Source organism: Heloderma suspectum, chromosome 3 (assembly GCF_057233095.1).
Source record: "Heloderma suspectum isolate Gila_16-S chromosome 3, 16-S_ref, whole genome shotgun sequence".
NCBI lineage: Eukaryota > Metazoa > Chordata > Lepidosauria > Squamata > Helodermatidae > Heloderma > Heloderma suspectum.
The window spans coordinates 107,493,767-107,518,311 of NC_139460.1; the positions used below are offsets into that span (position 1 = coordinate 107,493,767).

At 42.4% G+C, this 24,545-nt stretch overlaps 1 protein-coding gene across 9 annotated transcripts in view; it reads left to right on the forward strand.

Annotated features, from left to right (window-relative positions):
- Nucleotides 1–24,545, forward strand: part of SH3KBP1 (SH3 domain containing kinase binding protein 1) — a 244,810-nt gene that overhangs the window by 50,433 nt on the left and 169,832 nt on the right. The gene's annotated exons all lie outside the window — the stretch shown is intronic.

A 24,545-nucleotide genomic window follows, 5' to 3' on the forward strand; every position in this document is an offset into this window, starting at 1 on the left:
CTATGCCTATTATGTTTTAAGGCTGTTACACTGTGGTAACAGTATAAACCTTTGTTTTAATGTGAATTTTCATAACAAAGGTAACAATCTAGTGCACAGCTGTGTATGTTTATGCACTGCTTCTAAAGGGTCTAAAATGCATAACCATGCAGTGGTTTATCTCCTGATTCATGTTTAGACTAGCTAGTAAACACTAAAGCAGATATCCTTTAATTAAATCCTTCCTTCCGTCCTTCGCATCTCCAACAGGATCCACAATTAACTTCATCTGATTAATATAACAATACAGCTTTTACCCCAAGTGACATGGCGCATTGTTGTCTGATGCAACCATTACACACAAATAAAGAAAATTTTGGCTGCATATATCTAGTGTGCCTGTTTGGGGGCGGGGGGAGTGGTAAATATCAGATTGGTTTGTTCTAAGTTTGCTTTTTTGTTGTTTAGGTGGTTTTGCTCTTACACATGAATTAGAAAAGGTGGGAAAGCACTGGATTCTAGTAGGCTTTTGCTTGTTTCCCCTGGATCGTGCAGTATGTAAGTAAGGCTGAAATGAATTCAGAAAATACCACATCTTCTGGCTTCCTGAGCATCTTGTGCTTAGGGATGAGATCAATCTGTCAATTTCAGTTTCACTTCATTTTCCACCATAAATTTGTTTCCCACCATTTCCACATCAGTTTATGAATTTGGCAAAAAAAAAAAAAGGCTATATGAAAATTCATATGTATTTTCATGTGCATTTCTCCTAATATATATGCTTCTTTTGTTTGGATGCACTTTTCCTAATGTGCAGTTTTTGCAAGCATTTTTCCCCAATATGCATTTTTGTACACACTTTCCATTAATATATGCATTTTTGTGTTGCAAACTACACTGCAAAATTCTGAAAAGTGAAAATGCCTTTCAGTTCAAGACAGGTTCAGGAGGTGCAAACTGGGTAAATTGGTATAAAAAAATTGGACTGAATGATTTTCTCCTCCATCCTTCCTCGTGCTGTTTATTAAATTGTTTGGTTGAATCACAGAGAATAAAGCATGCTACCTGAGATATCGAGGATATCTAAATCAGAAATATAGGCACTTCCATCTTTGGGTTGAGTATAAGTTTACTTAACCAAACAAAGCTTAGATTTTCACTTAAATTACTGATTACAAAGGTATTTTTAACAGAAAAAAATTATAAAGCACTCTGAGTAACTCTCAGAGTTGGGGGTTGGACTCGATGGCCTTGTAGGCCCCTTCCAACCCTACTATTCTGTGATTCTAACTTGTCTATTAACTGCCTTTCTGTATGCCTACAAATAAGATTAAAAAACTAAAAATTAGTAATCAGGACATTTGGGGTGCTCAATACAGTCACATAGAAGCAAGCATTAAACTGATGATGAAATATTGCCAAACAATGTATATGTTTGGAATCAGAATATAGTTTTCCTTTGGTATTAGGAAGACATTGGTAAAAATAAAGGATATTCCCATTTGCAGCCACTAAGTGCCATCTTCATGACAATCTTCCCATCTGCCCCATAAAACATGATCGTGACATGCCATCCTCCTACCCCACCATCTCTGCAGTTATCTTCAGACTTTGTTGTACTCCTTCTAACTCTAACACCTTACAATTGCCATTCCCAGCTTGTCTCATAGTACTTTCAGTCCCTTTTTCAATTCCCTTTTTCTTCAGGTTTTCCTGGAAGCTGGAGCGTTTAATCTCTACAAATATGAGTAATGACTCTGCAAATTTGTATTATAATGTATTTATTTATTTGATTTGTACCCCGCTTCTCTACCAAAAAAAATGGCACTCAAGGCATCTTACACAATTAGAATTGATTAAAACAATAAAACAGTAGAATTACTGAAGAGCGTGTGTGTTCCCTGTGGGATCCTTGGCTAGTTTTCCTAGCCCAAGAGACATCCATATTGCAAACTGCTTTAAAAAAATTATCCTGCAGTCTAGAAATAGCCAGGCGCTATGGAGAGCCGCTCTTAAGAGAGCCTAAACCTTGTTTGGATGTAGGGATCTGTTTGGTTGGTTTTATGCATCACAGCAATCAAGGCTTATAATATACATCTGGAGCCAGAGGAATGTCTCCCTCTTATGCTAAATATTCCTGTTGCCTGTGCAGATATATGGTCAGATCACGTAGCATAATACAAGAAGAGCTTGTTTAACAACACCATGGGAAATTCACAAGAGAAGAAATGGAAAGTGGCGTAGTGGTGTCAAAGCTTGTCAGAATATTAAGGATATCTTAGAATACTAGCACAGTAGAGAGCACATCTAAATGATGTGTGTCTGTTTCAAGAAGGTACTAATCGGGTAGAATTTCTAAGTTTACTGAATCTCAAATTGTCAGTTTCTGAGAGAATGTAGAAATTCATTAATGATTTTTGGAACCTTGGAAAATTATTTTTAAAAAAATAAACGTGCTTGAGGTTGTTCAGTGCAACTGCAAATGATGACAAGGAAGTAAATCTGTCAAAGTAATAAGGTAATAGTAATGAGCAGCCGTGTGGAAGCACATCATTTTCCTTATGTCCTATTAATGTAATTAATTTGTTCCATAGAATTTTGCTAGATGTTTACTAAATGATCATGCCTTGAAAACATTTTGCTTTTCATGTTACGTTTGCACTTTCCTGGTTGTTCTCCATGTTTGCTTTATCGATTTATTGGTTTTTTCGATGTATCATCCAAGGAAAATGCAAGTAAAACTCTCAGTTCCAGGCTGGAACTGTGGGCAGCTGTACCAACAATGTGTTCTCCAGCTCAAACGTTAGTTTCCGAACCTGGGGACTGGAGATAGAAGCATAACACTGAAGTACAGTCAGCAAGAGGTACTGCTCTGTTGATCAGGCATCTGGTACTGGGCCAGGCCAGTCCTGGAGCTTCCTATTGCCTGCCTGTTGCAGAGACTGATACTGCACATCTTTGGTTCCTTTTGTGCCTGACAAAGGCTCTGATGTCTTGAGTACACACAGGGTGAGTAGGCTAGGTTCCACTTCATGCAAGTTAGCGCCCCAGAGACTGACACATGAGATCTCAGAATAGTATTCCCAGAGTTCAGTGTTTTTCCTTTAATCCATTAAACACTTTTTAGGAGGATGAATGAGTTGGGAACAAAACCTTAGAGAAAATCCTTACGCTTACTCTGTTTTTATATATGGGGTAAACATAAGCAGAGTCCTCTGGATCAGACCAAAAGCCTATCTAGTTCTGCATACTATTTCTGATAGAGGCCAACTAATTTCCAATTGAAAACCCACAAGCAGAGCAGTCCTTTCCTGTTGTATGTTTCCCTGCAGCTGGTGTTCAGAAGCATGCTGCCCCTGGCAGTAGCATATAGCCATCATGACTAGTAGCCATTGATATCCTTAACTTACATTAATTTGTCTAATTCCCTTTAAAGCTGTCTGAGTTGATAATTATCACCACATCTTGTAGAAATTAATTCTATAGCTTAACTGTGTCTTGTGTTAAGAAGTGTACAGACAAAAAGGGTATTTCTCATCTTCATGGAGAGAAAAACAGAGTGGAAAACTAGCAGAGTGGCAGTATCCTACAGAGGTATAGCCACTGTGTTATCTAGTATTACCCAACCTATACACACGCACACACACCCCATTGGCTTCTTTGTGTGTCTGACTGAGTTCTGCCTGTAACAGCTCATGCCACAGAGGATAAATGTATTTACATAAAAACATTTATAAATCTACTGGAGAGGAAGAAAGTAAAGTCTGGTTCCCAAGGCAAATCTGTACTGTGGTTTTTCATTCTGCACTGAATCTGTTCATAGTGCTTGTTAAAGCTTTATTGATGGGTGATGTCATTGTTTTCTACTTTGGATTTGTTTGGGATTGATAGGGAAGGAATGGTGCCAGCAGTGTGTGAGAAAGGCAGTTTACATGGCCTTATAGCCACTGCTTATAAGCTGAATGTAAATGGGTGAGGATGCCCAAGATCATGCACTCTAGGAGGGATGATCTTGGGATCATAAGGGATTCAGCAAGTAAAGAAGAGGAAATATCTGAGAAGAAAAAGAGAGGCAGACATGGAAGTTAGGATGAAATCAAAGCTGCCTCTTTGATCATTATCTCCTCTGTGGCTTATGAAATGCAGATGGGGAACTTACTTAGGATACATGCAAGGCCCAGTACAGTTGCATTGTTTTAAGGCTGCATCTGCCAGCTACATTATTGTACTGTGTTTTCTCAAGGTTTCTTTTCAAAACCTAATCCTTTAATCTTGAAACGGCGTTAAATTGAAGTGTCTTAAGCTACAAACTTCCATATCAAGAAGATATTTCCCCCTAATTGGTCTTGACATTTTCAATCACATAGTTTGGAAAAAGGCTCCTACCTGTACTGGATAGAAAAACAGTTTGTTTGTTTTAAAAATGTACCCCGCCTTTCCATAAAATGTCCAAAGTACCTAACATTTATAGGTTATATATTTTCAGTTTATCAAGCAGTCATTTCCTTATTTTATACCAACTATGCCTAGTTGAATTTAAAATGAAAAATTAGTACAACTAACCACGTTTTGTTTTGTCAACCAAGTCTAAAATAAGACATAAGAACTAAGTAGTTTTTTATATCGCTAAATGGAATTGTCAAATAAAAAGGGAATAAAGTCAACATTCTTTTTGTAGTTGTGATACTGCTCTTGCAGTGGCCTAGTTTGCACATAAAGCTAAGCCATGGTGTGGCTTGTTGAAATCTGGCTTGTTGCTGTGTCTGAACCTATCCCCACAAATAAACCACAAATAGAAGCCATGGTTTGTTCTTGGCTTAAGAAGTCTGACTTGTTTGAACCATGGCTTGTTGTGATGTCTGAATCCAGAATGGTAGCTTGTCCCTGGCTAGGTTGTCCTGCTGTCTGCTCTGAAACAGAGATGCCTGACAACAGCAGCCTGAAAACCAGTCTGAAGGCTTGCAGAATAGTTGAGAAAGAATAAAACCAGAAATGGGGAAAGAAGCTGCAGTTTCTTTGCTTGTCTGCAAGACAATTCATGGCTAAAGAAACAAACCATGGTTAATGTAAATAATTACTTATTATTTATGGTAGAAATAATACCCCATTATTTGTGGGAGATTCAGGACAGATAAAAGGAAGTACTTCTTGACACAGCGCATATTTAAACTATAGAATTCGCTACCACAGGATGAAGTGATGGCCACCAGTTTGGATGGCCTTAAAAGAGGAAAAGGCTATCAATGGCCACTAGTCCTGATGGCTATGTGCTACCTCCAGTACCAGAGGCAGTGAGCCTATGTACACCAGTTGCTGGGGAACATGGGTGGGAGGGTGCTGTTGTGCTCATGCCCTGCTTGTGGGTTCCTGGTTGACAGCTGGTTGGCCACTGTGTGAACAGAATGCTGGACTAGATGGTTGAATGCTGGACTACCTTGGTCTAATCCAGCATGGCTCTTCCTATGTTCATATATTCATTATATATTAACCTAGCCAGAGTATCCACTGTGTGTTGTCTTTGGTTTGTCCATTAGTTCTCAGGAATTTAAGATACATGTGTGTAATTTCTTGATTTCTAAAATGAAAGTAATATGAGTGTTACACATTTAAACGTTAAAATTGCCAGCACGTCTCTTATTTGAGGGACCATATCTGAAGTTAAAGGAAATCATTGTTAGTAATACATTCAGTTTATAAAATGTCAACCATTTATTTATTTATTATATTGATATCCCACTCTTCCAAGGAGATACAGGCAGTGTACATGGTTCCTCTCCTGCTCCCCCATTTTATCTTCACAACTGTGGTGTGAGGCAGGTTCGGCTGAGAGGTAGCAATTGGCCCAAGGGGAGGTTTATGGGGGAGTGGGTATTTAAACATTGGCCTCGCCATCCTAATCCAGGCGTGCCCAACTCACATCCCAGGAGCTACATGTGACCCAGTGCAAGGCCTTTACTGCTCCCCTATGGGTGCCCTCCCCACCCATTACCACTGATTTCCCACTTCCTTCTCCCGGAGGTTCTAATACAAATTTCTGTTTACCCGCCACTGCTAGCAGCAAGGAAAGGCAATCTGAGTCAGGATCGCTGGGGGAGAGGCTGGAACACAGTGAGGAAAGTGATCTGTATCAGGATCTCTGAGGAAGCGGGCGGTGTGGGGGACAGAAGGCTCTTCACAGAGGGATCCTCACATAGATCATGTGTGTCTGGGCCCAGAGCCAATATCACATGCAGCACTCGGGGCTGAAAAGGTTGTGCACTCCTGTCCTCATCCAATAGGCTTAACCCCGGCACTACACTGGCTCCACTGTAATAGATCATAATGTGAAATGCATACTTACCCTTAGTCTGAAGTTAAGTTTTTGTTACTGCATGAAAGCATTTCTACAGCACATGGTGAACATAAAAATACAAACTTTTTTCTTGATAAAGAACAGTTCTTGTCAGCAAGGAAATAAACTGACAAACTATTTGTATTTGCTACTTTTATATATCCTTGCATCTAGGATACTTGTCAGAACAGAAAAAAGGGATGTTATTGGTTGAATTATTGGATCCCACTGAGCAGGAACCCCATGTGAATGGTACAGGAGAACTATACACTGGTGCGTTTACAGTTCCTTGATGCTACAAGTGAGAATGAACTATTTCAGTGCTTAGAAAAGCCAAATAGGTATGCACCATTCATTAAAACAGTTGCAGCTCTTTTGTGAAATTATTTTTCACCAACTTTTTGTGTACGTATGTGTGTAATGAACACCTGCATCTGTTTATTACCTAAAAGAGAACGTATTAACTTCTTTGTTTGGTGGGTTTTTAAAAACCTTGGACCAAATGAACAAATACTGCAAAATATACATAGAGGTAAGGGTCCAAAGGGTGTTTGTGTATGTATGGAACTTTTCAAGCCTCTGCCCCTTGTGCTCTCCCCAAAAATAAATGGAGCAGCATTAAATGCAGTATAGGGGTAGCATTTCCATCCCTCATATTATTTCCCTTGGTGCAGAAAATTGCACCATTTAATGGTGGAATTAAAGCAAAGAAAAACAGTTTTGTTTAAGAAAAAGTGTGTCCATGTTGGTTCTTTTTATCTGAACTAAACATTGCTTGTGTTTATGCTGTTTTCTACTGTTATTGAATACTATATACCGATGTAGATATTGTAAAGCTTTGAAGGAATATGTTTAGAATACATAAAATCTATTCATACCTTGTGGTTGCAATTAAGAGGGCTGTCAGTGAAAGAAAAAAATGTACCACGTGTACAAATCTATGCACAGGTGTGCAAGGCCTTCACAAGCAATGCACAAATAAGCTTCATCTAATTAGACCTGATCGTGGAAATCACATTCGTCTTGCACAGTAAGGTATGGGTGAATGAATGAATGAATTATTGAGTTTGGATTGTGTTTGCTGGAATTTCTGCAGAAACCAGGAATATGCATTTCAAAGAGACTGCAGCCCAAAGATCATGATGGGTGTGGAAGTGGTGCCAAGTTGCATGGGAGACCAGCTGAGTTGTGTGAAAGAAAGGTAGTGGTGGTCATGGTGGTGGTAAATAAATACATAGCATATATAGAAGTTTGGGACTAGAAAAGAGACCAGCCTACATAGTTGTTGGCAAAACTGAATGAGCAAAGGAGAACAACATGCAGTTCTGACTAATTTCTAGCTTGAGATATGGATCCTGAGCAGTTGAGAAAGTCAGTTCATAACATCTCTTTGAGAAACTGTCAGATGCATACAGGCAGTGCTGACACAAGTATTTCTGGCATTAGACTGTCAAGCTGTAGACCTAGTACTGTTTAATTCTATTGTCTAATTTTCAAGTTTAGGGGCCCGTATGGCTCCTCATGTAGGGTGTGATTTGAATAATGATGCTGCAATCGCTGCTGATCAGATAAAGACTGGAATTCAGGCATGGTTGTTTTTTAGTAGTGAAGACTTCTGTACTAAACATATACATGGCCATTTTGTACATCTAAAAACAGATTTTTCTGACTACTTCCTTGAAAAACTAATCTGAAAAGAGGCTTTAAAATACCCAGTGGCTGGCTCTGGTATTTCTGCATTTTGCATATAATAGGATTTCACAATGTTATGTACTTAGGTACAATGGAATTTTCTTATTTGCAGTCTTAACCAGAGAATAGATGCTTGCAGTATAGCATCAATATAGCAAGAGAAAGAATTAAAATGGTAAACTGTGTTAGAAATCTCTAATTTTGAAATCTTTTTTACTTGTCAAGCTGTATGCTTTGAAAAAAATATATGTAGACAATATTTTAAAAGTTGAGGATTTTTACTATATTATTAATTTTTGAAGAAAACTTAACATTTGGAATGCCACTGTGGTTCTTTTTTATATCAAAGAAAATTCATGATAAAAGAAGGAAATCTGAAATGCTTGTGCGTGTGTGTGTGTGTGTGTGTGTGGTGTTTTGCCTATATTGCATATCAAGGGATATTTGGATGTCTTAATATTGTGGTTAGATGATCACATGAAAGTACAGTGCAGCGGGGCCCTGGGCCTTGTCCTATCTTTCCAAGTTGCATGTTGCGTAGCTGATATGTTACCTAATGTTTTACAGTTGTTTTAATGTTTAATATTTTAATGTTACCCATATGCTTGCAAATGATCTTTAATGACTGATACTATTTCCCCCTCAACTTGTTTTTAATCTACTTCAGGCAGGTGCTGGCTGGAAGGCGCATCATAGTATTGGCTAGGATTCAGTCAGCCACTCACTATTCCTATGCACACAAGAATTCTTTGCGCTTCCTTGAACAACAACCTCACATTCTGCATGATAAAACACTTTCGAAACTATAGGCTGTGGCAAAAGCAATGGGCAAAATAGCCTGTGATCTGCTACTCAAAATAAAATACATGTACACTACAAATGTAAAAACTAAATCTTGCTCAGTGAGCTTCTGGGCTACCAAAGTAGCACTTTGCATCCTGACAACAATCTTTATTTTTCACAGGATGGAGCTGGCAGACGCAACCTTAAAACAATGCAACTGTACTGGTCCTTGCATGTATCCTAACCACACTGGTGGTTCAAATTCTATAACAGTTATTTACTATTAGTGTATTAACCCAACATGTGTATACTTATTACAGTAATTTTTATTGGACTTGCTTCCTTGTATTTATTTATTTACATTTGTTATTTCCTTTCTCACTATGGTATTCAAGGTAACAGCAGTAAAATATGGTATAAGATATGCAACTAGGACAATTCTGTGGTCCAGCTAAGATAGCCAGTGCTATGTTGGCGCTTACCCCGGTGTAACTAGTTGGTATCTTACACTCTTCCAGAAGCAATGTCAAAAACCCAATAACAGCAGTAGGAAAGAGAAGTAACACAGCAACAGCAGTGGCCTCTCCTGCGATACTAACAACTGAACACTAGCAGCTTAGTTATTCTCCTCCAAACATAATGTCTTTCCCCCCATATTAGTCATGTATGGAAGGCATTAATCAGCCTATGGTAATTATGGGAATGGCTGGGTATTCCACATTCTGTCATTCCAGTCACAACAGTTGGCCAGTTCTGTAGCCCATGGGTAGAAGGCATGCATAGTGAACCTATGGGCTCCCCAGGAGAAGGGTTCAAGTCTCACTCTGAGACAAAAGTTGTGTAAAGACGAACACCTGTTTTGCAGGTGAGAGGGTAGGGGGATACTTAAACACAGAAGAATGGAAGTTGAAACAGCAAGCTCATATGAGGAGAACTGTACCTGGTAGCTCTGTGGGAAAGAAGAACATTGTCACAGGAAGCAGGAAGTGGGGTTCAGGTCTTAGCTCACATCCTGCTCCACAGAATACTCTAACCACACAGACACAAGAGCAAACAGAAGCTCATGATGGCAACTTTATGGTCTCCTGCAGAGTGAGGTGCCCTGTTACCTCCTCCCACCAACTCTATGCATTGGACAATCCTAGTCAAAAGAGTCTCTATGGGCCTACCATGGAGCTGAAACTAAGCACACCACTCAAGAGGCTCCAGGTCAATACCTAGCTATGGACTTCCAAGAGAAAAGATTGGGTGTGTGCATGTGTACACACACACACACACATACACACACCTGAGGTAGCGTGTTGCTTCTGCTAAATGGAAGGAGTGGTGCAAATCAGTGGCTTTATTCAGATAGTGGTCTGCCTCAGTTGGTCCTTGGGATGCCTTTCATTTTTCCCAATTCTCTTTACTAATCTAGACATGCTTCCCCCATGTTCATTTGGTTGTTTGTCTGTAGCTTCAGTGGTTGTCCCAACAGACCTGCTTACACATCTCCCTTTCGTGCAGTCCAGCTTCATGGTTTATCACTAGTAACACATCGTTTATCAGTAGTAACCAGGGAGACCGTGAGCCTGTCTTCTCACAATTGCTGGTGCTTCAAAGGGCAGCGCAGCCTTCCCCAGCCAGGTGCCATGGCAGGCTGGGGATGGTGGAAATTCTAGTTCAATACATCTGGAAAGCACCAGGTTGAGAAGGCTGGACTAGAGGAGCTAACATGCACATACACACACTGAGCATAGCAGGTTATAGTAGTGGTGAACTATTTGAGTGTCCCATCCTAAAGACAGCTGCAGTGCAGGGTGAATGAGAGATCCTGTCTGCTGATCTTCATTACTATACAGAAACAACTGGGGGGGGGGGGAGTCAAGTATTTTTATTAACAGCATTAGTGATGGAGTTAGTTCTGAAAGCAGTGCAGAAGAGTGAATTGTCTAGCCGTTTTGTTCTGGCAGGACCTCTGGCTTTAAAAGCTGCATGGGCTAAAAGAGATGTGGTGTTAAATGAGTGAATACATTTAATTGGTTTTTCTTTTTTTCTCCCCTTTTAATAATAGCAGCTCCTGGGCGACCCTGAACGGGATTAGGACTGTGGCACAGGATTAGGAGGGTTTAACCTTTCCTTGTGGTTCCACCAAGTCCCTCCTCTTGAACATGCTGCCTGGGAGCCATTGGCAGCTTCCACCCTGGAGCAAATAGTGGCTTTGAGCAGGGGAAGTGAAGAGGGAATGCTTGCTGTGTGCATGTGTTGGGGTGACATGGGGAGTACTGCTACTACTTTCTGAGGTCAAGGATAGAATTCAGGGTCGGTGGGTGGGTTTGGCCTTTTTTTTTTTTAATTTTAGAAGGTGGACCCAGCCTAACTAGCTTGCATTTGCAGTTGGAGGAGTGGAGTTGGGGTTCATGTAGGGTGCCTGTGTCTGGCATCTTGGGGCAGAGTACCTGTAAATGTTCTCAGATGACAGAGAGCAGGAGAAGCTGCCACCATTGGGGAAGAGGCGTGCCTGCTGCTGCTGGGCCTGCTGCTGCAGCCGCCACCAGCACCAGGCCTTCTCTGCAGACTTCTGCCTGGCAGACTGCCAGTCCCTGCAGGACTAGGCCCCCAGGTACCAAGCCAGCTGTGCTGCTTCCAGCTGCCCCTTCCTGGAGGGGCTACATAAGCTGGCTGGCTGAGGTGGCCTGGGAGAGCCAGGGCCTGCAAGGAAAGCTGCCACCATTGGGGAAGAGGCGTGCCTGCTGCTGCCGGGCCTGCTGCCGCCGCCGCCACTGCCACTGCCACCACCACCACCACCACCACCACTATCACTACTGTGGACTCCTGCCTGGCATTATTTTTAAGTGGATTTTTAATTTTTTAAAAAAAATTCTGGGGGATTTTGTTGTGTTTTTAGGGTGGGTAGCCTGCCTGATAGGCGGGAGTGAGGGGGCATGTGTCCACCTGATGGAGGCAGTGGGGGGGACTGTTGGGGGCCAGAACATACCAAGGCTGGGCGGCAGGTGCTGGCGGAGTGCTAGGGGCAGGCCATGCCAGGTAAGGGGAACAAGGGAGAGATGTGTAGTATCTGTCCCCTGCTCCGGGCCTGTCCAGTGCCGAAGGATGGCTGGGGGAGGGGTGACTCCATCTTCTGGCCTTCATTTGCTGCTCTGCAATGCCAGGTCTGTTACCCAGAAAACTTCCCTCATCCATGACATGATCCTAGATGAGGGTGCAGACCTGGCATGTATTACGGAGACCTGGCTGGCTGAGGCTGCTGCTCCAACCCTTGCAGCCATGTGTCCAGCCGGATTTTCGTATGCACAGCAGCCGAGGGCTGGGAATCGGTGAGGGGGAGTGTTATCTACCGAGAGTCCTTGGTCTTCACTAGATCCCCTCTCCGGGAGACCAAGGTTGCTGAGTGCATGTACTGGAGGTTGGGCCCGAAGGGCAGTCTGGGGATTCTGCTCGTGTACCGTCCACCCCGCTGCATGACTGACTCCCTGGCCGAGGTGCTTGAGGTGGTCTCTGATGTGCGTGTACAGTCCCCTAACTTATTGGTGTTGGGGGACTTCAACGTACATTCGGAGGCCATCCTCACAGGAGCACCTCGGGACTTCATGGAGACCATGGCTTCCTGGGAGCTGCACCATATTCTAACTGGGCCCACCCATGTAGCCGGTCATGCACTAGACTTTGTGTTTGTTTCTGGAGAAGCGGGGAGTGATCTGGAAGTCGGGGGTATATCCACCACCCCCTTGTCATGGTCAGATCACTATCTGGTGACATTGGACTTCTCAGTTCCACAACCCCTGTGCAGGGGTGGAGGACCCATTAAAATGGTCCACCCCAGGCTTATGGATCCGAATGGATTCCTGAACGCACTTGGGGATTCTCTGCGGCACGCCAACGGCCACTCGGTCGAGACCCTGGTGGGTGGCTGGAATGCCGCAATCACTGGGGCATTAGATCAGGTGGCTCCGAAACGCCCTCTCCCCCTGAACAGGGCTCAGACTGCACCATGGTTCAATCCGCAGTTACGAGCTCTGAAACAGGAGGTGAGACGGCTAGAGCACCGGTGGCGGAAGTCTCGCTGCAAAGACGATCAGACACGGGCTAGAGCTGTATCTTCAGCCTATCACGTGGCGGTGAAGGCAGCAAAAAAGGAATATTATGCTGCCTCTATCGCGTCTGCAGATTGCTGTCCCAGGAAGGCTGTTCCAAGTGGTCCAGAGCCTGGTCAGTCCTGTGGCTCCTGAACCACTGGCGCATTCTAAGGCCTCCTGTGAGGCTTTGGCAAGGCACTTTGCAGATAAAATTGATCAGATTAGGAGTGTTACTCCGCATGCTGTGGATACAGTTAGTGAGCAAGAGGTGGCCTGTGGCAAACCGGTTTTGTGGGATCGGTTCCAGCTTCTTCCTCCTGATGAAGTGGACAAGGTGCTTTCATCTGTAAAGCCGACCACCTGCTACTTGATCCTTGCCCATCTTGGCTCATTATGGGCTGCAGAGAGAGACTGGGTGAGGGGATCAGGGCGGTGGTGAACACCTCTCTTGAGGAGGGAGTGATGCCATCAGCCCTCAAGGAGGCAGTGATAAGACCGCTGTTAAAGAAGCCCTCCTTGGATTCTCAAGTTCTGAACAACTTTCGCCCAGTCTCAAATCTGCCATTTTTGGGCAAGGTAATTGAGCAGGTGGTGGCGATGCAGTTGAAGGCACACTTGTAAGAAACTGATTATCTAGACCCATTTCAGTCGGGCTTCAGGCTTGGGCATGGGACAGAAACAGCCTTGGTCGCCTTGGTGGATGATATGAGGAGGGCTCTGGATAGGGGCGAATGCTCCTTCCTTGTTCTCCTCGACCTCTCAGTGGCTTTTGATACCGTTGACCACGGTATCCTCCTGGACCGCCGGGAGGGGTTGGGCATTGGAGACACCATATTGCGGTGGTTCCGGTCCTTCCTCTCTGGCAGGTACCAGAGGGTAGCACTGGGAGAGGAGGTTTCGGACCCGTGGCCACTCACTTGTGGGGTGCCACAGGGTTCCATCCTCTCCCCGATGCTATTTAACATCTATGTGAAGCCGCTGGGGGCTATCATCCAGAGGTTTGGGGTGCGGTGTCATCAATATGCAGATGACACACAGCTCTACCTCTCATTCAAATCTTCACCAAGGTTGGCTGTAGAATCCCTGTCTAAATGTCTGGAGACGGTGAGTGGCTGGATGGGGAGGAATAAGCTGAAGCTGAACCCTGACAAGACCGAGGTACTTTTGGTGGGAGACAAGAGGAGGCTGGGGGATGTTGACCTGGTGTTGAATGGGGTACGGCTACCCTTGAAAGACCAGGTCCGCATCCTGGGGGTCATTTTGGACTCCCAGCTGTCCATGGAGGCTCAGGTGTCAGCTGTGAGCTGGACAGCGCTGTACCAACTCCATCTGATACGGCAGCTGCTCCCCTTCCTTCCCGACCATCTGCTCCCATCGGTAGTACATGCCCTGGTCTCCTCTCATTTAGACTACTGTAATGCGTTCTACATGGGGTTACCCTTGAAGATGGTTCGGAAGCTGCAATTGGTACAGCACGCGGCGGCTCGCCTGATTAAAGGCAGCCGCCGGCAAGATCACATCACTCCAGTGCTGAAGGAGTTGCACTGGTTACCAGTTGTTTTCCGGGCCAAATTCAAGGTGTTGGTTTTGACCTTTAAAACCCTATATGGTTCCGGCCCAGCCTATCTTAAGGAGCAGCTCCAGCAACACCAGATAGGCCGCTCAACAAGATCAGCCTCGGATGGCCTTCTCTCTGTCCCATCAGCCAGGACAGCTAGATTGGTGGGGACGAGGGAGAGGGCCTTCTCTGTGGTGGCCCCCACTCTGTGGAACTCCCTCCCTAGGGAACTCTGCCATGCCCCCTCTTTAATGAGCTTCCGCCGTGCATTAAAAATGTGGTTGTTCAGGCAGGCATTTGGGGTGGGTTAGGGTATTTTAGAAAACGTTTTTATTGTAGAATTTTATTGTTTTAAACTGTTTTATTATATGCTGTACATCGCCCAGAGTGGCTGGGTGACCAGCCAGATGGGCAATTAATAAATTTAATAAATAAATAAATAAAAATGAAAAGCATTGCTCATATTTCCTGCCTATATTTGTTCTTTGGGGCTATTTGTTTATGCAAAATACTCCACTTATACAACGTGCCTTACACTAGAGTTCCCATCACTGAAATCCCCAATTGTGTGCCCATCATTGTCTGGACAAGGGCACAGGGTGATGCAGCTCCAGACCACATGTCTTGATATTGAGCTGTATGTGCTTGTTAGTGCTATTATACCCCTGGAGGGAGTTGTACTCTGATTTGGATGCAAATTTAGTCAGTATTCTAGCTTCCATTTGGCAGGGGAATTGTTTTGGGCTCAATGAACATACACTACTTATGACCACTGTTGTCTTTATTCAATCCATGATTAAGTCTGGATTAAAGTGTCCTCTCCTCCAGTCCTTCCCCTGTACACTCCAAATCCCCCATTGCTAATGACAGTGTAGTTATGCTGACATAGACACTGCCTTGTGGTTACAGTGGTATAACTATATTTCTCTGCCATCATTGCCTGGCACACCAATATAGAAGATTTAGTTGTAGTCCTGTCTTTGTCCAGGCAATGTAATTTGCACATAGGATTGTAGGTTTAGTCCCTTTCCAAAGTTTATTGGTCAGGATCCAAAGAGCTACTTTAGGTACACCAGTGGACTTTTGACTTCTTTCACTGAGCTACACGATGCCTCCATCTCATACTCATTCTTTTGAAACCCCTCTATTTCAAAAGGACTTTGTGATGGGACATAGAAAACTGATGTCTTCATGGATGTGGGGAAGTAGATGTGCAGTTCTTTTGATCCAGCCTCCTGTGTACAGTATTATGGCAGCTTTTGCTTTAGTTGGTCAAAGACTGAGTGGTTTCCCTATCTTCCATAAGAACTGCAGTAGACCAATGGCTACTCAGAACAATGAATTCAGAAAAGAAGCAAAACTTCTAACACTATTCTTAATGTATCTAATTGATTTTATTTATATTTTTATTTTGCTGCTTCTCATAAGCTTTAACAATAATAAAAGGATGATAATTGATCAATGTTTATAAAAACAAACCTCAAAATACCAAAAAGTTTAGAAAGTTCTTCCAACACCAGTTTAAGCCATTTGGGAGGGTTAAAAGCCAATTCATACTCATTTGGTGTTCCTGGAAGATGCTCAGCTCTGACTTTGAGTCTTTACGGTAATCAGCGTACTTTTTTATTACTGGTATCAAGAATTGAACTGTTTAAAAATCAAGTATATGTATGTTTAGTTTACAGAGGAAGCAAATTTTGAAACACATCACTATTCTTGTGCAAAGTGCAGAAGTTAGCTGGTGGAAATTTTTCTCTTAATTTTTTTTCCCCTTGGGGTAACTGAAGCAGCACAAAGTTAGTTATTTGATAGTGGATGGAACACTTGTTAAATGTATTGTGTATTGCCATACTCAGAGTCACAACTGTTGGATAATTTAGGTAGACCACTGTACACTAGTAATCCCCGGCCAACTTTTCATAGACCACCTAGCGCCTGCTGATTTTTGCAAAGAATGTTGGACTAGGTAGACCTTTGGTCAGTCAGGATACTCCTTATATTTTTAAGTGGAGTACCTGAGCTCCCTTGAGAGTGCGTAGTTATGCCTTAACTGTTAAGCGATCCAGACTATGCACTCTTGCTTTGCCAATGTAAAATATATTGCTGAACATGGGGATTCTAGCAGGATCAGCGCAAGGATAGATCGCGTCCTTGGTGAGGCACACCTTCAGCACCCCCACCCCATCAACTTATAGCATTCTTTTAAAAACCATTATAGTGCTTACTGTATTTGTAATGCTTATAATGCTTGGTAATGTGAACTCAAAGTAAAGCCATGTTCTGCTTATTTTTATCTAGAACGAATAGCATTAAGCATGAAAATGAAGCATACTTTAAAGTAGCCTTCCTCAACCTGGTTCCCTCCAGATGTTTTGGACTACAGTTCCCAGCATTCCTGACAATTAGTTATGCTGGCTGAGGCTGATGGGAGTTGACGTCCAAAACATCTAGAGGTCACCAGATTGGGGAAGAGCTACTTGAACCATTAAAGCTACTTGATGGAAGTTCATTTTTGTAGTTAGTACCCAAGCGAGCTGTGGGAAAAAACTGTAAAAGACACTGTTTTCTTTCAAACTAGCTCACCGCAGGCAGTATACTCAAGAAACATTGAGTGCTAAACTACACACTATCTTAAATGCGTACCGTACAGCTGATCCTCACCGTTTTGTTTACCTTAGGGTAAGCAAGTGGGGGCCCTATCTAGATTGAGACCACCATTCATGGATAGAAGAGATTTAAACCTTCCCACTCGATTACTTCTTTTTCCTTCCAAGTTCCCACTACCTTCACTGTGGGACTGAAAAAATAGGAAAGTTTGTTTGGTGCCAGTAGAGTTTTTCTTCTTTTTTTCATCCCTGTACTGGGGGCGGGGGGATTTGAGGAGCAAAGTGACTGGGTGCCCTACCCATGCATGGTATCCCAATCCAGATTGGGGCCCCACACAGTTACACTAAGGTAAACAAAATGGTGAGTATTTTACGTCGATTATTTAACGGAATATGCAGGACTAGAGTCGATCAATTCAGCTCCCACCACCTTCAGCTTGGCACCCAGCTTGCCTACCCTTAAGGCTGTTCCTGGATTATAGTAAGAAAAGACCATACAGGGTGGATTGACTTAAATCAAGGCAATTCACATTCCATTGAAACATCTTCATATATTACCTGAACAATGGTGCAAATATGACCACTGAACCATGTTAATTTATAACTAAATAGAATATTATTGAAACTTTCATTTTTGCAAGCAGGCTTTGCTTCTCTTTGACTCACTTTATATATTTTGCATGGTTTCCCTTTTTTTACCTTTAGAGGGGATGTCTTTAAAATATTACAATACAGAGTCTTGTCTTATGACCAGCACCCATGATAGTTTGCGGTTAACAGTGCAATCCTCTACATGACTACTCAGAAATAAGTTCCATTGAGTTCAACAAGCCTTACTCTCATGCAAGTGGTTATAGGATTACAGCCTAAATTTGGGTATACAGGCAGATTCACATTGGACAATTTTGTCTTTTTCTTTCCAGCATCGTTCCTTTGTGCTTCACGCTGCCTTGGCCCAGCCTCACAAAAACTAAGTAGGAAACAAAAATGTAATGTAAAAATGTAATAACTGAGAGGTTGAAGCAAAGTTTGATAGTTACAGAGCAGATTGGTGCAGTGTATTTTCATCAGGTGAAAATAAAATGCCTATTTTGGGGTAGAGTGTAAATATTCATATTTGACATGCCTGCCGCAGCTGCCACTATCTTCCTCCTCCTCACTTGCCCACCTGGCTGGCTCTGCTGGCAAAAAGGAAGTGTCCCACTGTGCCCCATTTTAAAAGATTTTTTTAAAACTTACACTTTGGTTCAGATCACTGTTACTCTATCAGACACTGCCTTAAAGACCAACCATCCTGTGTCCCCACTGGCCCTGTCCCCCACCCCCAAATGCAGTGTCTGATTGGTTCAGATCGCTGGTAGTCAGAATGTAAGTAAAAATCGAACAAACACCTTCTAAAACGATATGTGGGGCCAGGCTTGGCCTGGGTTGGTTAAACAACCCAGGAATTGCCACTGTGACATGAAAAATGGGTCAATGAATCTGGTGGAGGCGTTGTTCAGTTTAGAGATTTAACTATATAGCTAACATGCTTATGTCCACATTATTTAATGTTAACTAGTTATTATTTAAGAGAAGCTTAGTATCTACATTAAAAAAAAATCTTATTTAAAATGAACTGATTTTTTTATTTTTTCTTTAATCAATTTTTATCCACTGTCCTATATTGCCTTTCTTTCTTAACTAATTTCTCTACCTTTATTGGCCCATCTACAACATCACATAAGCAGAGAACATCAGCAAACCTATGCAGCCTGTGTCTTTTTGGTTCGTTTTTGTCAGAGAAGAGCTGGTCAATGGCTGGACAGAGTCATTTTCATGAAATGAAAAACAAAAATGACTGAAATTTCCCACCAATATAAGTGAATGTGACAGAGTCATTAATTCATTTTTATGAGGCTGTAAGTGTACATTTATCATGTTTATGATCAGATTTAATTGTAACCATTATTTTTAAATAAGAGATTATTTTGTTTTTTAAAAAATACATTTTTAAATAATTGACCTCTATCCGCCCTATCTGCTCAGTCCAACAATAGGTGCCTACAGACAAAGCTCTGTTATAGGTCAGTGCTGCTCAGTTTTACTGGCATATTTTAGACCAGTAGTTCTCGGATGATGTTGGACTATAGCTCCCATCAGTGCCATGCTGGCTGGGGATGCTAGGACTTTTCTCCAACAAATCTAGTGACTCAAGTTTTGGAACTACTGCTTAGATAGAGGCCTTTCCAATCCCCCCTAATTCAAATCTGTGTAACTGGGGATGCCAAGGACATTTAACCCTTGCAAAAAAGTACTTTATCAATGAGAGTAGATTCCCAGTAGTAGAAACTCGTAGCTTCTTGGATGGGTTTCACACTCTGCTTGGCACAGCATACAAGCTCACTTCAGCAAAAGAAAGGGATGAAAATGCGCTAAATAAATAAATAACCCCAAATCTTTAGTGGCCCATTCTAAGCAACAACAGCATGCTTAACCCCATGTAACCCCGAGTCACACTTTCCTGTTCTAACCAGTTGATCTTGCTTACATTAGAACTGCAAAAATAGGAAAGTACTGATAAAGTATGGCAATGTATCTGTAGCTAGGATTGGAAGAGGTAGGAGGTCTCATCTGATGCTTTGTTTAGGGGATACAGGTACCAGAGTACAAAATACACATGAACAGCATCAGTTAGACTTATTCAAACAGGTTCATTTCCCTTTGAAGTACATGGTAGATTGGAAAATACTGTGTGTGTATGTCTGTCCATCTGTCTGTGAGTGTGAGCACTTCAGAGTTGGGGTGGTGCTTTGTATCTATAATACAAAGCAGGAGAAGCTACACTCGTGTAAGCCTCCACTGAGTGCTTCGGTTGGAGAACTCCTAAATAATGTTTGCTGTGTTATACTTCACCTATGCCTCTTGTTCATATTTGAAATTGAACAGATCTACTGTGAGAGATCAGAAACCTGGATATTTATGCAATAAGCCTCTTTTTCTAGGCATAAGCGGATCTTTCTATTTATACAGAAGGAAGCAAAAAGAGAGGTAAACTTCAAGCTGGTGTCCTGAAGGGAAATTTATTGGTTCAAATGAATGTCTTCCTCAGGGACAACCTGTTACTAAGGTTCTTTTCCTATAAGAAACAGCTTTTGAAATAGAAGAACTTGTACTTACTGACCCTGAGAAAACATTTTAATCAAAATTCCCTGGGCAAATTTGGTTGTTTGCTGTTCTGCTTCCCCTACCTCCCCCCCATTTAGTACTAATTTTTAGATTCTAGATCACCACCCACCTAAACAAATATGTGTTGTGTTTGTTTTGTTTTCACTTTTCATGAAGTAGTTCTGTAAAACATTTACAGAAATTGACTGCATGGTAAATGAGAGAAAAACAAGAGCTTGATACAGCTTGAAAGATGACCTGCTATCAATTGACTTTGGGAGAAAATTGCATATAGGGCTGTACTGTGCATCTAGGGCAGTAGATTTACTTGCCATCTGTTTGCAGTGTCTCTTCAGTCTTCTATAGTACTTCCCAGACCTAAAACTTCAAGTTCTGAGCCATAGACTTGGAAAAAGGACAGTCAGCCAGCTAAAGATAAGTTAGCTAATCAACTGTTACTTGGTAAAGCATTGATAGCACTACGTAAAAAAAACCCAATTAGCAATCATGGGTTGGATAAAAGGTACACTTTCATGAAGAGAAGGAGGCCTTCCATTTGTGGAAGGGTTCCACAAACAGAAGGGTGGGGGTGATCTTTTGTTGATTCACATCCTCTCTAGAGCACCCATACCACACCCCACACACTCTTCTAGAGGATTCCCCAATCCTCTAGATCAGTTTTTTTTTTAGGGGAGGAATCAGCAAGAATCTCCTCCCCTACTTCCATTTTGTGAGAGTTGGAAGTGCCCCATTCCATGAGTGTAGATCTCTGGTTTCAACCTATTGACTGTCTTTTAACTGACAAAATGAGTCAAATTAATGTAATGTAGTAACATCTCATTAAATATGCTTTTATGAGGATGCCAAATGAATGAGACAGTTTCACTTAAGTAAGAGATGGATTAACTAAAAAAAAAAAAACCCATAAGCTAACACTTGTCCTTGCAAGTGGTGGGGTGAGGGAGATGACTTTCTCCATTATTTCCATTGCATTTTATGAAGCAGACAATGCTATGATCTTTTTAGACTTGTGAGTTTAGTTCACAATTTCTGAAAAGATTTTGTAGTATGCCTCTTGTCTCCCAACAGCTTTTTAGTTTTGTCAGATTTGAGAGATGTACATGGCTTATTCACAAAACCAGGACTAAAGCACACCATTTCTGAAGGCAATGTCCGCTGTCTCATCGAGATATAGTGTTGTTGCTTCTCTTGATTAGATTCTTCATTCATTTGCTCATGAAGGGTACTTCTGGATTGGAAAAATGATTAACATTGACTTTAAAACGTAATTAAAAGTTCATATCTAATTTTAAGGAATATATCTGCTCAACATAAGCTGACTTGAGCACTATTTGGTGGAAAACCTGGATACAAATTTAATAAATATAACAAATAAATAAACATTAATCCTATAAACTAGGGATGAGCAACCCATGGGGCTGCATGTGACTCCCCCTCCACATCTGTTTTTGTAGCCATCGTGCCCCTGCTGCCAAATTGGCGGCAAAAAACAAAGCAATTTTGCAAGGACACAAGGTACACAAGGAGCACACACCTTGTTTGAAAGCAGAATTGCAAAATTCTTGCAAACATTGTGCCACTCACCTCAGAATCTTTTTCTTTTTACTGCCACCACTGCCACCGCACCAGCAAATTTGGCGGTAATTTCAGTGGCGGCAGCAATTTCAGTGGAGTTGGGGCATGGCCTCAGGTAGGCTCCATGGGGCAATATAACCCCCCCCAATATTGCCCACCCTGGCTGTAAAATATCACTGAACCACCTCTTCTGATTCTGAGGTTAAGCAACTGGGAACAGGCTCTTCTCACAGCACGTTTGCTACTGTTGGTTAGTTTCATTTCTGTTTTTTTTTTTTCCCACAACCACAGTTGACGTCTTCTGAATTGGAAAGTTAAGTGCTATGGCTAAACAACAAACATTTACAAAATTAGTTTCTAAATAGAGGATTCCAGCTACTTGGTTCTGAGACTTGGAATGAACCTAAAAATGCTGCCCCCATTTAAAAGCAGAATTCTGACACATGGCAGTAGATCTGTCAGGTGAAAATGTGAAAAAAAAATACATTTCATGTTCTGGTGTGTTCAGGAGTGAAACCTGTTATGTTCTGTGGGATTGCACTGTTCTGGAATAAAGAGTAATCTTTTAAAATATGGAATCCCACACGCTTGTGTTGTAGGAGCCTCATATGAGCAGGTTCATCAAATGATTATAGCTTTGGGCTCTACCCCAGATCAGTTGCAGATATACTTTGTGAAAGTATCTTTTCTGAGAAGGTGGATTGTGAAGGATGAAGAAAAAATTACACCAAGATAGAATTATAGACGACTTCTACGGGTAGAATAAAATACTTAACACCCATGAATACACAATGTTTTAAGAGCAGGCAGAAGGAGGAAAATGCCACCAGTAAAGGTATTAGAATAGGGAAGAACTGAGCGCTTGAATGTCCTGGAGAGGTATACAGCACTTGAGGTTGGAAAAATATGGAGAAATGTTGTTTGTATATGATATACAGTGAGAATAACCTCTAATAACACTGGTGTGTGGGGCTCCATCCTTATCCTTGCTGGTGTGTGCTGTATTCCAGAACACTTGAGGTGCTACCAGATTCAGAGTAAAACAGCTATTATTTCATTTATGCTTCCCTTCCTGCTGGCTGCCACTTCATTACAGTGTAGTCATATTGAAAGCAAAATGCAACTTAGGATCTTCCAGACCTTGCACTTATTCTATAAATTATTCACATTAGTTTTACTTGTGGATTTGTTCCAAAGGATTGCATATTTCCATTCGAGTTCCCCTTCTGCTAACCAAACATTTTAGCTTCCACCTCTCTCAGTTAAGTAAGAATGATAATAACATAACCAGACATTTTTATTCACTCTGACAAAAGCAAAGTAACACATCATTAAATGTCACATTATTCTCTGCTCAAGCTTGTTTATATCATTCTCTTCCTGTGACTTGCTAGCGTTTAATGATGCTTTATTGTACAGGAGTGGGATGTTGGTAATATCTGACTATGTCCCAGATTTCTATGGGACATGCAGTGGAACTATATAGTGTGGCAAAACCCATCCCAGTTCCAGTGGTGATTGGCTCCCCTTGGGAAACTGCAGGAGAGGCAATGCAGTGGAGTGAACCCATCTTTTGGGTTTCTTGGTATTGACCCAGTACACATGATCACTGCAGCCCGCCATGGCTTATTTAAGACTTCTTAATCATCATCGTCACCATTATTTGCCACCATAATTTTTCTTCTGGCTTGGCCACATATTGTAGTGTGCCAGGTGCTTCACAACTACACTGGTGTCAGGAGCGGCCTAGCTGCCTCTTGCAGTCCCCACCAACAGCCAACTCAGGACATAGACGACAAGGAATTCTTTCCGAGACTTTATTCCTTTATTACTTTATGACTCTTTCAGATACTAATCACTAGTGACAAAGCAAGGAACAGCACTGGGGAAAGATAGCAGAGTAGCCTGAGCTCCAGGTAAGGCAGTTGGTTCCCGTTTGAAGGAGAACCACGGGAAGACCCTGAACTTATGGGCTAGGGAGAGATCTTCCCTCTTTCCCTTGGGTCCTTGGGACGCGACTGTTGTTTGCGCGCCAAGCAAGCGCTACGCCTCCTTTCTACGCCCTCCATCTGTCGTCGCTCCCTGCATCTGCGCCGAGCGTCCAGCAAGCTCCCCTCCAGCGCTCTCTCACTGCCAGGGTCACTATCCCAGGAATGCTGGCAGGAGGAATCTCTGCCAGCTGCTGTGCTTGTGAGAGATGAGCGAGCTCCTCTCCCACGGATTGCTGTTCCTCCTCAGAATCAGAATTGCTCTGTGTCTCTATTGGATCAGGTTCCACCCTGACAACTGGAGGGGGGTCTGTTGAGGGGTGTATTGCCCCTGCAGTAGGTCTCTTAATTTAGAGGTGCCAAGATAGTGATAAATCAGATCCAGGTTTACTTACAAGGAGTACTTTATTGAGTACCATCAGCACACAGGCGTACGCAATGGTTGAATCAGACAGCTCTGAACCCAGAGCCATGGGGTAAAATGGGTTTTATACCATACATGTCAGCAGTGAGGCAGCATGACAATAACAAGCATTAATTAGCGTTCATTCCCAGCATAGACTAACAGTGCTTGGTCAAAAGGGAACTTTCCCAGCACAGACACCTGCAGCTTTAAGGCAAACAAGCCTCACTTTCCAGGCACATCTTGATAAGACACCCCAGCTAGTTAGTATGGAATGCGCTGAGGTCGCACTATCAACCTTTGACTCATCCTGGTAAATCAAGAGGCTTGATAGGGAAAACAGCAGCCAACTGACTAAAGTCAGAGAGCATTATGGATCATTTAAA